This window comes from Kryptolebias marmoratus, linkage group LG14 (genome assembly GCF_001649575.2).
Source record: "Kryptolebias marmoratus isolate JLee-2015 linkage group LG14, ASM164957v2, whole genome shotgun sequence".
In the NCBI taxonomy this organism is placed as follows: Eukaryota; Metazoa; Chordata; class Actinopteri; order Cyprinodontiformes; family Rivulidae; genus Kryptolebias; species Kryptolebias marmoratus.
In genome coordinates, this window is record NC_051443.1 from 18,786,807 (window position 1) to 18,801,903 (window position 15,097).

General features: G+C 37.7%; 1 protein-coding gene across 4 annotated transcripts in view; it reads right to left on the bottom strand.

Annotated features, from left to right (window-relative positions):
- Positions 1-15,097, bottom strand: part of LOC108232676 (spermatid perinuclear RNA binding protein) — an 85,163-nt gene that overhangs the window by 48,250 nt on the left and 21,816 nt on the right. For all 4 annotated transcript variants that reach the window (XM_017410614.3, XM_017410612.3, XM_037979422.1 and 1 more), the window contains exon 2: positions 10,055-10,153. The gene's annotated coding sequence lies outside the window, so the exon portion shown is untranslated. The remainder of the gene's footprint in view (positions 1-10,054; positions 10,154-15,097) is intronic.

Sequence of the window (15,097 nt, forward strand, 5' to 3'; positions counted from 1 at the left end):
GAAAACATACTTTTAAAAAAGTTTTACGTTTTTATTTACTTGAGGGCTTATATTAGCAGAATTCGTAACTGATTGAAGGCACTGCATGGAGTATTTTGCTTTATACTATAAAAGTTATTAGAGCATGCCTCTTTTCAGTCTACGTACTGAATGAAAATGTTAGTCTAGATGAATAGATTGCTTTAATCAGTTTGCAAAACAATCCTGCATAGATTTACAGGAGCCATACCCTCATTTCACTCACACACACTTCCACACAAGCATATACAGAAGCAATTACTTGTCCTACTGACTAGGACACTGATTTCCCTACGGATTTCCTCTCACTCACCCGGTCTGCTCTGAATCATTCTTTTACTTCTCTTATGTTTACCGTCTGTTATTAGGTCCACATTCAGTCTCAGTTTTCTTGCTGTAACATTGCATTGTGTCACCACATGTAAATTTGCTTGCAAATCCTTCGTTCTCTATTTTGAAGTTATGCTAATGTTTCACTTGCAGAATTTGGAGAAATTAGAATAATACAAAACCATAAACCTCAATTCTGCAGTCTACTGTAAAGGTAGTATTTCTTTGGGGTGTAAATAGTTAGCAAGAGGTGTTCATGAGGGAACTACAGAATGTCTCATGACGTTCGAGGTGATTCTCACCTGCGTGAGCCGCAGAGGCATGCAGTCCCTGTTGCTTCAGTTTTAGAACATGCTAGTCTCAAACTGACGCAAACCTACTTGAATTCTGTCGTAGGTGTCTCCAACCCGTCTTAAGAGAACTAGAACTGTAATTTGACACATGCACGGGAGGTCTCCTTGACAGAAAACATCCAAGGCAAAGGTTCGGATCTAAATCCCACACTGATGATAAATAATGTTTATTACAAATGGTCCAAATTTGCGTAGATCTTCAAAAGTGTACACGAGCAAATTATATCATAGAACTGGGGGCGGCTGCTGAGGTGCCTACGTTGTGGGTGAAGCTGGACAACAATAACAATGTGCATGACAAGAATGCAGTTTTGAAAGCAAAAAAAACATCTAAACGGTTGCAAACACTCAGAATTCAGTGAGACTTCAACAAAAATTAGCATATTTTCCTGCAATTTTGAGAGTCATCTTTTCCAACAGTTGCAACCCAGTGAGATACTCTGAGTAGTTCACATAAAAAGCTACTGATATTTATTTTTGTTTCATTTTCTTTCATTGAACTCCTAATATAACCTTTTGCCTAGTATCCTATTAAAATAATGACTGTGCAGGTCCACATTTGATATCCTTACAAGAGTTTACCAGTTTAGTAGCTTAACCATCATCTTTTTTGAGCAACTCATGGAATATCTGGTATGAAATACAGTGGTGGGTTGAAGGTTTGTAAAAAAAGAAAAAAAAGTTGGCAAAATCAAGTTTTAGCTTTGTTCAGTCTAGTTTAGTTTATCAGTAGGTCAATGTCTTTTTTTCTAACCTTACAGCCCAACTACAAACTACTTAATAATGTATTAAAAATAGCCTAGAGGTATTTTTTTTTCCATACCTCTACATATATAAGGTTTGTTTGTTGGGGATGATTACGTCGCTGCCTGAAACATGTTCAGTTGTGGGCCAGGAGAGGTCAGACCTCAGAGTATTGATGAGACTACAGAAGGCAGAGAAAATGCTGATGTTGCTTCTGGGACGGAAAATAGATAACACTTACAGGGCAGCGTAACTCCTCCTGATCGATTGTTAAAATGGAGGAAGGTGTGCACAGTGCGTGTGCAGTTATCTATCCATTTATCCACCTATCTATCCACGCATCTATACATGCGAGAATAAATGCATCCATTCAGTATGCAGTATTTAGTCCTGCAGCCACACCATGCAACTCATGTCAACGGTGCGTACTGTCCTGTGTCAGTGTGGGGAATAAATAGACTATTGCTATGCCAGAACTGAAGCATGCTACAACTGTGTGTGTGTGTGTGTGTGTGTGTGTGTGTGTGTACACTGGTAGGATCCTGCTGTGCTGATTTCAGCAGGAACAGATGGTCCTGCCACTGCTCTGCCGAAGCAGCACCGTAGTCTGTGAGAGGACTTGTGAATGTGCATACAGAATGTGTGTGTGTGTATGTATCCTGCCAACTGTCTCCTTTGTTTTTCTGCAAGTCTTCTGCAGCAACACCTCCACTTCCTACCAGTTTTACATACCGCTGCGCCCACACAGAGACACACTGACACTGACTGTAGCAGTGTTAGTGACATCTCAGTGGTCTTTGGCCTACTTGTCTCCTCAGATGACACTTAGCACTTAATCCCGCTTGAAAGGCTCTTCACTGCTAAGCTCATGTTTGCAAACACAAAAAAAGGTGTCACACCCCTATAACCCTGTGTGTCTGTGTGTGTGTGTGTGTGTGTCTGTGTCCAGATAGGTTAGTGAATATGAGAATCAGGTTACAGAGATTATAATTCAGTTGTAAAAAAAATGTCTTTCTGAAACAAAATTATTATCAATACACAAAAAGTTAGATGAAAGAATAAAATTTATGGTCAACGAATAAAAGTAAACATTTTCTTTAGGTGACTTGAGGAAAAAAGGTAAGAAAAAACACACTATGATGCAGATTTCACACTCAACTAAATGCTATTTAATTATTAGAATGACGATATATTAAAGGTACTCATTGCAAACTATGAAATCTAAGATTCTAAACTATATCAAATGCTGCAGTTTGAAAGGGTTGACTCAAATAGTTTTCTTGTGAAATGCAATTCAGAAATGCAGATATACACTCAGTGTAAACCATGCTCTTATCTGCATGCTTTACTCAAAAAAATCTGAGTGTAATGTACCAATACATCAAAATTCTTAGACTTCTTGATATCAAATGACTTCTCAATGGAAAATGCCATAGGTGACTTATTTTCAGTCACTTCAATCATTTCTGTTGGTAAACAAACACACATGGTAGGTGGCAACTGTTCATAAATTTTCTTACATTTTGTTTTATATAAAAAGGACATATTAATCATCAGTATAAGAAAAAAAATGTACAGCTTTCATTTATTTTATTTTACCAGTCTTCATGACAATGCAATGAGTACCTTTAATATATTACGCTGGCAATAAGTTTTAAAGAGGCAAAAGAAAAATAGGTCACAAGCAGATAAAGTTCAATTATTATAAAAATTTAGGTCAAAATTCAGGCTCAATTATGAAATGAACACTGTATGTTATGAGTCGTGTGCTCGTCAGGACAGCTCAGATTGTCCAGATGTGGACTAATTCTCTAATGGGCTTTGATTCACAGACAGGTTAGGTAGTACATAATCGTCACATTGAGCAACTCAATGATGTGTATGCTCTTATTTTTTTAAAAGCTGTAAAGGAAAACCACCTGACTGCAGACAGCTTCTACCATTTAAATAAATAACATCAACCACAATCAATTAGGGGGAAAAGACAAAAGATAAAACACCAATTTTTCTGAATTTAATGCTGGCAATATAAAAAAACAACAACACACACTTCAAAAATAAAATATCTGTTTCATCAGCCAGATGAAACAACCATGCCCGTATATGAAATCTCTAATTGTGGGCTGCCTAAGTGAGTTTCGTTCTGCTCCCTGACTCCTTTTTTTTTTTTTTTTTTTTAAATCTGCATTTCTTTAACATGAGCTTATCAAAGCCTCTTTTCAGAGCAGGTCCATTTGGGCAGTGTGCTTGATATGGCGCTGTCATTACACACTCCCTCCCTTTCTTCCGACTCAGGGAAGAAGAAGAGGGGCTGAGAGTGAGAAAGGAAGGAAAAGGAGGGAGGAGTGTGTGTGTGTGTGTGTGTGGGGGGGGTTAATGGGGTTAGAGGAAAGTAGAAGGGAGGCTAGACATGAGAGAATAAGGCAGGGAAAGTGTGGCAGAATGCATGAAGCAGAAAAACTGTACAGCATGGGAGGATAAGGGGAATGTGTTAGTGTTTATTTTGCAGTCCTGAAAAAAAAGAAAAGAAAATGTTGGTGTGGGACTAATTTAAAGAAGTAGAATATAGGAGCCATCATGCTAAGCATGTTGAGAAATTAGAACAAACTGGGTGAAGTGATGAAATACTAAAGAAAAGTAGCCAAAACAGCTTGAGGAAGAACAAAAACAGCATTGTCAAAACAGATGAAGTAAGTGAAGAAAACAGGAAGGCAGCTAAACAGAGGCAGGGAGAGTGCTGATAAAGCTGATTGCAAGGTATTTAAATTGTCCCTAAAACAAACATCAGTAATAATTAATCATAATTAAAATGACTGGAAAACAAATTTGTTCAGCAAAATTAAACTACAGCTTAAATCTTCTTGACTGAATCTGAGGGCATTTGCAAAAATAGACAGCTTATAAAATTAAAAAAGATTTAAACATTTTTAAGAGTTGGATTGATAAGTTAAGAATAAAACACAATAATGTTACTTTCCTTTAAATAAAAAAAGAACAGCTAAATGGGAAATAGCCTTTAAAGTCAGGGTTAGACGACTGACTATTTTGGTTTTTTTTAGCATTTATCAGTCCAGTGTTCTTACATCTTGGACTAGCTGCTCAACCCTTCTTTGAAATTACTCTGCTTTCTAACTTTACAAGTTAGTTGACCCTCTTTTTGTGTAAACATTTAAAAAGTCAACAATGACAGTCATGGTTACTGACAATCGTCAAACCAAGCAAGAAACTTTCGAAAAACTGAGAAAACACTGAAAAGATTTAAATCCTCTGCTGTGTCTCTGGTGTTTTTTCTACATATGTGCACACCTGAACTCTGAAAAAGGAAAGAAAAAAAATAATATCTGAGCTGCAAATTCCATCTTCCTGCTTTTGCATGTGAATGCAAGCTTAAGAGGATGGAGGGGAAGTGAGGAACAGAGATGCTTCCTCAACTTTTCCCTTTGGGAATGGTCACCATGGTTACAGATGCATTTTCAGCTGAATGTGGGACAAACAGAGAGAGACAGAGACAGGGAGGGTGAGAGAGAGAGAGAGAGAGAGAGAGAGAGAGAGAGAGAGAGAGAGAGAGATGGAGAGAGAGAAAGATGGAGATGGAGAAAGATAGTATACGGAAATATTAAGTGTGTAATAAAAATCAGTTGTAACTACAGAAGATGTAGATTCTATGAAGACGCAGAGTGAATGCTGAGCACTGAAGGACTTTCCTGAAATTTGCTGACGAAGTGAAAAGTGAGTTGTTAAATATGTTGTTAAAAAGCTAAAATGTGCCGAAAACAAACTAAAAAGCTATAAACAGCAGAATAGTAGATAAAGCTAAAACCAGCAAAATACTAACTAAAAATAGCAAAACCAATGCTCAAATTGGTAAAACTGTAACTAAAATTAAACAGACGGCATAGCTAAACTTAGCAAAACTGTAGCTAAAAGCAGCAGAACGTTTGCTAAAATTAGCCAAAACAGATGCTACAATTGGTAAAATAATAGCAAAACATAGTGAAATGGATACTAGAGCTAAACTCAACAAGGCTGAAGCTAAAAGCAAAATGAACCAGACTGATGGCTAAAAGCTGAAATAGCAAAACAAACCAAGAGAAGCAAAAGACAACAAAAACAGAGCAAGTATACTAAAGCAGATTCACAAACTATGCTTTTGACGGCACTGAATAAGTCTGAATGTATTTCTATAGATAATTTTCATTTTAAATAAAGTTAAATACTTTGCAATGTTATAAAAGTCACCTGTCCATGGTGTCCCCTGCCCCTCGCACAGTGACTGCTGGAGTTAGGCACCTGTGACGATGGATGGATGGATGGATGGATGGATGGATGGATGGATGGATGGATGGATGGATGGATGGATGGATGGATGGATGGATGGATGGATGGATGGATGGATGGATGGATGGATGGATGGATGGATGGATGGATGGATGGATGGATGGATGGATGGATGGATGGATCAAAAGTCATAACACACTATTCTCAATTCAGCTAAAAGATCTGATGTCTGAATGCTTAAAACAGCACAGAGTATGCAGAAGTAGTCAAACTACAAGCAAACATACTATAAACAGGAAAACAATAGTCTGAATGCATTCACACACCATCAAGATAACTTATTAAAGGCTCCTAACATAAATATATCATTTTGAATGTGGAATCCGCATCAATCAGAGTGCAAAAGAGCATTCAGGATGCAGTTACAGAAACTCATCTGCCATTTATAGCCCTGCAACGAGCGAGCTCACCACAAGACACCTGATCTCCAGCAGGAAAACACATAAGGTGGCAGCATGAAGCAGTGACCCAAAGCACGGCCTCATGGAAAACAGAGACCAACGAGAACAAACAGCATCAAGAGTCTAGAACATCTCATCTTACAAGCAGACAATCAGACTCCATCTATATTTCAACAGCTGTGGAAAACTGTCACAATGGGCTTTTCAGATCCTAGATTAGAGGAGGGCACTTTTAATGAGGGGGAGGGCAGACTGGGATCATGTTTACCATCTGGTGGCCTAACTACAGTATCAGCTTAGGGCAATTTGTTCAAAATCGGTGATGAACCTCCAGGAAGAGAAACTGAACTTCTGCTTTAAATCCAAACTGTTTTTAACAGGCTCATAATTTACCTGACAGACTTAAACCAAAACTTACCATCTCAGTTCTCAAAGTTTTGTAGGTTCCATATTTATTTATGCAAAGCAGTGTAATTTAAAAACCTATTAAGGCGACTCACTTCACCTTCCCTTGAAATGTCTCTTTTGGGGAACATAACATAGCTGGAGTTCGTTTCTCTGAACAGTGGGTGGGCAGATATTGCGCTCAACATGGGGGACGATTGTCTCAGTTTTTCTCTGCTATAACTTTATCAATATTTGCATTAAGTGCAGTGTGCACAGGAACAATAAATTATTCATGGGAAACAAAGAAAAATACTTGTAAAGGGCTGGTTCTGCTTGACAGCATTGGACTTACCAAACTTGTGTGTTTGTGTGTGTGTGTTCAGGGCGCTGAGTGAGTGTCACTGAGCGCTGGTGTGTAAGAAAGGAAGAGAGACTGATGCGCTTTGCTGCGCTCACCAGCAAAGTCACTGCTTTTTCAAGGACACTGCGGCTACAGGGGCAAGATAGAGAAAAAGAGTGACATAGGAAGAAAGCGGCGAGAAGAAAACGGGAAGATATAAACACTGTTGGTGACAGAAGGCCAGGTGAGATACAGAAAGGAGAGAAAACTGGAGAAAGAAATAACACTTGGGAAGGCAACAGATGAGAAAAGTAAAAATAAGAGTTTAGTGAAGGGGTGATGATGGGAGCACGTCATCTCCACACTTTGTTGGGGTTTTTTTGAGTTTATGAACACTTAAATCGCCTGTGGCCAAAAGTAAAAGGGCAATAATGTTTTTGCCTGTGTTTGATTTTAATAAAACTCCCAGAAAAGGGATCACTGGATGAACCTCTGCAACTGATGGAATCAACTCCATTCAAGATGGCCGCCACAACTGCTCAACCGTATAAAATCGTGAGTAGCTGAGAGTCATTGAAAGGGTATCCCAGTATTTGCTTGAAACTTTACCATTAACTATTGGAATCAACAATGACTTTTAGCAAAATATCTCATGAACCACTGGACAGATTTTAATGAAACTCACAGAGAGTAACCATTGGATGTACATCTACAATTCATTAACTTTTGGAGTCAGCCAAAATTAAGATGGCCACCAAAGTCAATCAATCTTAGGTGGCACAAAAATGGCTATAACCCAGTCACCTTTACAGATATTGAGTTAAAATGTGGTATGGTAGTAGCTGAGAGTCATCCTCAACACATACTTCGAGCTCTACCACATCATTGATGAGGTTAGACCAAAACAGCTACAACGCCATCATTTCTCAACGTAGTTTAAAACTCTGATGTGAAAGGCACCGGGTGATCTGCATTCCTTCACAGAATGCCACCCCTTTATTTAAAGTCAGTTTCTGCAAACGGAAAAGTGAAACAATGTTGTTTTACGAAACCCGAACAAAACGCAAGGTATGTAAACAACCAAGAAAACAGTTTGTTCTGTTCAAACCTGTTCAGCAGAAATGAGATCAGCGCTACAGTATGTCTACTGACAATTTTTGTGATCAAGTGCAGTTTCAGTTTTTCGCCAATAATTACTTAACCTCGTTTCTCATACAGGAGGCTAAATTTAAATATGTGCCTGGTATTTTGTCTTCGTAAGTTATTCAGTGATTCATAGACTCTAAATAAAATTAGTACAAACTAAATTGAGTAAATTAACTCTGACACGCCACTGAGAAATGACCTCCCGCTGAGCTGAAGCAGGCAGCCATGGTTGAGTTATGTGCACTGAGGAGAGGAGCGGCTGAGGATATTTTTCTGCCTGCTTCAGTCTCACTAGTGATGCACTAAAAACTCTACTATTTACACTTAAAAACATGCGCACAGAGACCCCAAACACTCCCACTGAGATGATAGTGGGAAAGGCCACTGGGAGAGCTGCATGAAAACTACTTTACATACATAAGTAGGCAGTTTACTAAACCAGAGGGTGAACTCTGCAACCACTCAGACCGCAGGCCCGGGCTTACTGTGATTAAAACTATCTGTAATGATAACAGTGACAACAAGGCCACAAATTACTGAAGCATTTGTTTTTGTTTTACGAGTATGGCCGCAGATAAACGGGTGTGGGGGGGTGTTTAAGGTTGGCACTGTAAATTTAAACCCCAGTTGTTTATACGCTTTTGAAAGGGCACCCCAGCATTACGCCGAGGTGTGTAACAGAACCGGTCCACTACAGGATATGGTGTCAGAGTCACGTTTTGCCTCACCCGAGTGTGAAAACAAAGCGCTCCAGTGCAACGTCAGCAGAGATGAAAATAGTGTTTGATTCTTTTATCACTATTATGAGATAAATACAGCTAATGGAAATAATAAAAGCTCTTAAAGGTGAGACGGTGAGTGAATGAAAGCTGACATTGTGGACTGATATGACACCTAAACCCGTTCAGGATAATAACTGTCCAAATCTTTTGTTTTGGACCAAAAAGGATAATGTGGAGCCTTTTTCTTGTGATTGTAATTCTCCAAATGTTGGAAGAATCCAGTGACCCTGAAGAATTTTAACCACAGTCTCCAGGGTATAAGTTATAAGCTTTAAATTTAGCCCTTTTCTTTGTTTCCTGCTTTAGCGGATTTTAACCATTTTGCTGCCAGACAAATTGATGCATATCATTTTTATTCTGATTTATTTAGTTTCTTTCTAATAAAGTAAAACAAAGTTACAATAATGTCTTACCAGTCCAACAGAAAAGCACAATACATGGAATATTTACAGCAAAAAATAGTGACATCTGATTAAAATCCTGAAAAAAATAGTTTTCAAATGTTCATATCAGCAAGCTAAATCATTTTGAAATTTGTTTTGTTTTAAAGGGTAAATGGATAACTTATTAAGCAGATAAACTATGGCTGCATGATATTAGGAAATGGATCTTGTTGTAATATTATTGCAGAATACTGCAATGGCTATATTAGTTGCACTAAAACAACATATTCTATCAATACAATGTTCACAACAGTCTCCATGTGAAAGCTGGGGGCATTAAGAGGATCAGATTGCCAAATTTGTTTGTTTTTTGCAATATTGATTACACAAGCTGGTATTGCAAGATCAAGAATTTTTCTACAATTTGTGTAGCTGTAATGAAACCTGTTAACTGAGGAACTATTGTAAAAGCTTTCCAGAAAAAAAAACATATAGGGTATAAGGGAAAAATTAAATTTACAAGTTGAAGGAGCCCAGTTCATGTTTACATTTCCTCACACAACAACCACACAGACACAGGAAAACTGTGTTTAAGAGAAATTCAGTCCTTCCAAAACCTTTCCTCTTTTCTGTTTAGATGCGACACATGTTTACATTTTGTATTAACACGTGTAAACACTCTCTTGGTCTCAACAGGAATATAAGCTAACCTCTCTCTTTGCTTTTTGGCTAATCTGCCATTTGTAAAGAGGACAAAGCAGCACACAACCCAAACCACAGTTTTCGTAGCTGTACATAGATAAGAATAGATGCCCTCTTTTATTCAACTCACCTTTCTCTGTTCTCTCTACTACCCACTTTTTGTGTCAGTCAGTCCGTCTGTCGGTCTAGAGCCACTGTGTGGAGATGGGCAGGGTTACCTTCAGTTTACCTGAAAAACACAAATGTAAAAGTTGGTTAGGTCACACTGACAGCACTAAGAGGTTGTGTATAGCTGAAATCATCAACTGGCAGCCCCTGCTTCATATCCTGCCCACAAGCTCATTCCATCCTCAGAGTACTAAAATATTAATAAATTACACATACAGAAATGAGTTTTAGCCAAGCTCAGAAAGAGTAATGACAGGGGTGGATTTGTCAATCACAGCATGTCATCAGCTCTGACTCAGATGTTAAACACGGCGGTAAACAAACGTTCGGGTGAGCAGCTTGGAGAAATGTGGCTGGTTAACTCAGCAGGATGTGAGGAGTGCCAAAACGCTGAAGAACCCAAGTTAAAGTCACACACATACTTAGATTTCTAGTGAATGTTTGCTAAATGAAGATATCTTTTAATGTCAACACGGTTTAGACATCAACAGAATACAGATCCCTACAGGTCCTGAGCCCTGTAGGGAGAACTGAACTCCCAAACTGGTGAGTTGCTGGAAGAAAATATGGAAATCCTGCTCTACGAGGTGTTAGACTAAGTTAATAAGTCTGTCCAAAGCGAACAAAATTAGCATCAGTGAGCTGAGCAGTAATTAGCGGTGGCATCAGGTTTCTGTAAGCTTATTTTGAAATTGAAACATAAGAGAAAACATAGGAAGCTGTTTAAAATCTTTGTAAAATGCAATAGGACATGCCATAACATAATTTATGACAGCAGAAATGTAAATAAATAAAAACAGACCACTTATAGTTATCAGAAACGTGTCACTTTAAGATTATTACGTCACACACTTTTTCTGTAGAATTAAATAAACACTGTTAGGAAGGCAGAGGTCACAGGGAGAGGCTGTACATGGCAACAGATTGTCAAAAACAAACAAACATACTACTGTTTGGGACATGGTGCTGAAGATCGAAAACTGCAGCACACTCATTGTTTAATCATGCTGCACAAACACGTTATGATTGAAGGAGTGATTTAATAATATTGCATGATTTCATTTGTACCACTCTAAATCAATAAACCCAATGCAGATTGCTAAACCACCTAATGACATTAGATTGTTTTGTATGGTTATTTGTGTATTTAAACAATTTCTTAACTTTGTAGACACAGGAATTCTACACAGTATAAACCACACAGTGTTTTTTGTTCAATAAATCCCAACCTTTCACAACCGCACATTCTCACATGTCCGTCTCCGTGTGACAGAGAGAGAGACTATCCTGAAAAACCAGACAAAATAAACTTGAGGATGGCACACCCTTCCACTAACATGAGATGGTGTATCACAGCCAAGAAAATCAAACCAAAGCTAATTTATTGTATTTGCTGTGAGTTGTTCGGGAAAAACAAAACAAAACAAAACAACAACAACAAAAAAAAAAACGGTCACACCTCTGGTAACAGGGCATGACAGAGGTGGGTGTTGGTTGGTACAAGGGATTTTTGCAGTTCTGCAAGACAAACTGGTTCTAGGTCTATTAAAGTGCTGACACATGCTCACATGCAAACATACAAAAAAAGTAAAAAATAAAGTAAGGAGTGCCAAAACGCTGAAGAACAAAAGTTAAACCCAAGTCCTTACATTATAAAGAGGGTGCAGCTCCCACACTGCTAAAATCTCAACTTTGATAACACAAAAAGTGATAAAACTAGTGTGCGTCTGGTAACTTTTTCTGTTCCAATTGTGTTGAGTTTCAACTGATGTGTTTCTTTAAATATGCAGTCAGATTTAGATGCGTTATCACTGTTGCTGATTTGCATGTTTTGCACATTTTTTTGTTGCGAAACGTTGAGCTTTACTAACTTCAGTACTACTTCCCTAAAAATGTAATTTCCTACAATATATGGCCCAGTGTCTGTCATAAAGAAAATAAATCACCCTTCGAAAAGTGATAAAACATGGCTTTGTGTTTTCATAAAATACCATATTATAATTCCCTTAAAATAGGTCAAAATACTTCCTATTTATTACCAAAATTTTCTAAATAAATCAATTTTAATTCCTCTTTTTTTCATTACATGCATATTTTTTATAGCAACATCAAATTTACAGGTACTTCCCAGAATCTTGGGACATGTGTCCTGCAGAAAACCCTTTTCTTTCACCTATTTTAATTCATGACATCACCTTCAATTAAATATACATTATTTCTTGCGTAATTTAGGTTGGGTACACCTCAAAAAAACAAGATAAATATATGAGCAGCTGCCTTCTACTCCCTTATTTTGAGTAAAGAACAAGAGAGTGAGAGAGAGAGGCTAGATTTCCTGTGAGCAAGTCAACAAATCTACAGGGGTTAAAGTAAATAAAATGAAAAAATGTTGACAAGAAGAGGGTCAACTAACTTGAATAAGTTTTCAGTTTGTTCAAGCTAAAACCGTTGAACATTAAATGGTAAAGTTTTCAAGGCATAACATCCATTTAAATCAGACCTCACTCAAAACATAAATCTACACTGAAAGATAATTTATTTCTTTAGAGATCTAATGTAAAGCTACAGCATGCCTTTGAGATGAACCTTGTAAATCATTTATCACAGCACACACAGATAGACGTGATAGTCTGGTCTGAAATTAAAAAAGAATATATAAATACAGTATCAAGCCATACATTTGAATTAGCCCTCAGCAACAGAGCACTTCTGCAGAGGTTAATGAAGACATACAGTACGGTCAGATAACGATTTCCAATGGCTGGCAAATGATCTCAAATTTGCGCTTAAATGAAGTGGAAAAAATGCCCTTCTGTCTGCAGCATTATTTAATTTGCCAATCCTTCACATCACTATTGTAAATTGTTAAAATATAATGAGAAAAATCTGGGTGTCAAACTGAGATGCAACGGTGAAACGAAGCGTAAACAGACATTGTTTTATGCGACAGCAGGTGGTGCAGACACTTGACTCAGTAAATAAAAACACAACCAGTCAAATATTCAGCTTGTTAGTCACAGATTGTCAGCGTCAGTGACTGCTATTTGAGCACGGAAGAACGCAACTAAAAACCCACTTTTGGAAACATAGTGGGTGCAGAGTAAATGCCCACACGTAAACATCTACAGATGCAGATACATTAGTTGGTACCTTTCTACACTAATCTAAAGAACACAGCTGATGTTACTGGAGCCAAAAAACTCCAGTTTTGTCTCATCTGTCTCAGAAACCTTGGACCTTGACAAAAAGCATTTTGATGAGTTCCTGTTTGTTTGTTTGTTTGTTTTTTTGTGTGTTTTTCTATCAGTAGCGGAGCCCTCCTCATTCTTCTTCCATGAAGCCATTATTTTTCAAAATGGGACAGACGGTGCAATCAGGAAGTGACGTGCCTTGACCATGGAGTTCATTCTGAAAGGTTTGGGATGGTTTCGTTGGCTCTTTTACTGCCATACATACAATTTGTCTAATCAACCTAAGGCTGAATTTCCTCTTGCGGCCACATCTTGGGAAGTTGGCTTCAGTCCCATGAATCTTATACATTTTAATATTATTGTCATTTGTGGTCAGAGGAACATGAAGCTGCTAAAAGATGGTCTTGTAATCTTTATCTTTAACATGGATATTTTGATTCTTCTTCTTTCTGAGCTCCTCAGGCAGCTCTCAGCTTTGCTTTATCTGCTCATGTTCAGTGTGGTGCACACAACCATACCAAACTACCAGTGACATGTTTGTTCTCTTGTCTGATGAAAAGCTTAAAGGCTCCTGTGATGCTAATTAGGGTCAAACTCTTAGTTTAAAACATGACTATAATGCAGAGATTAAATGGCTCCTAAAGGGTACCAATAAATGTTCAAAGTAGTTTAGCATATATGTGTGAAACAAACAATTTCTTTTCACATTTTTCTTTCATCATATTGCATATTAAAGGCATCCAGATATTAGGCAGTGGCTTCGTACTGAAATCACTTCTCTCAAGAAATGAAGCATTGTTTCAATGAGCTGTAAGGCTACCAACAAATTTATCTGTGCCTGTACATTATCTAGGATTCTAGATCGTAAACTCTTGAATTTATGGAATATACAGTGTGATACAGCCTCAGTGTGATGAGTTGCAGGTACCTTTACAGTTTCTTTGTCTTTGAATCCAAATGAAAAAGTGGGTTTTGTCAGTGAGAGTCCTCACAGAGTCGTACAGGTGATGTAGCCATAAAACAGAATATTTCAGCCCTGTTGAACATATTTACAGGTTAAGCTGTAACACTGTAAATCAGCAAGCCCCAACCTTTTATGCATCACGGACCAGTTTTTACAAGACAACTGTACCACGGACTAGGAGGGAATGAGTAGTTCTCCAACTTAGTTTGAGTTTTACTCATTTTTGCCAGGGTTAGCTTGTAGGTTTCCTAGTGAGTGAGAAATGACCACGACTGAGCCAAGTGCAGGAAAAATGAACAGAACATGAACAGAATTGGGCATTTTTTACAATAAAATGCATCACAAACCAAAAATATTTATATAGATCATTTTAAGAAAAAGTTTTTAATTATTTCTGTGTGCTCGGTACCAGTCCTTGGCCCACTGGCTGGGACCCCCTGCTGTAAATATTGTCTCAAAGCCCATTTAATGACTGCAGATCGTGTTGGCCAATGGTGTCATTTACAGTTAGGTCACAATAAAGCTCATCAGGAAAAGTGGCACTTATTTAAAAATTTCTACATCAAGATCGTAAACGAATTAACTGAATGAAACAACAGTGACATATTGAAAGTGATTTTTTGAAGATTTGAGCCTGATTGAGATCAACATTTGATGTGAAACAGCAGGTAATTCCTCTAAAATAAACTGTTTTCATTAAACTAGTTTAAATAACTCTGAATGTGCTTCACTGTTCAATTTCTGTAATAAAATTTAAATGAAAGAATCCTCTTTAATACATTTTAAAACGGTAATTGAGTGAGTAAATATTCCTAACATCTCTCTATGCTTAAGAGTATTATGTGTCATC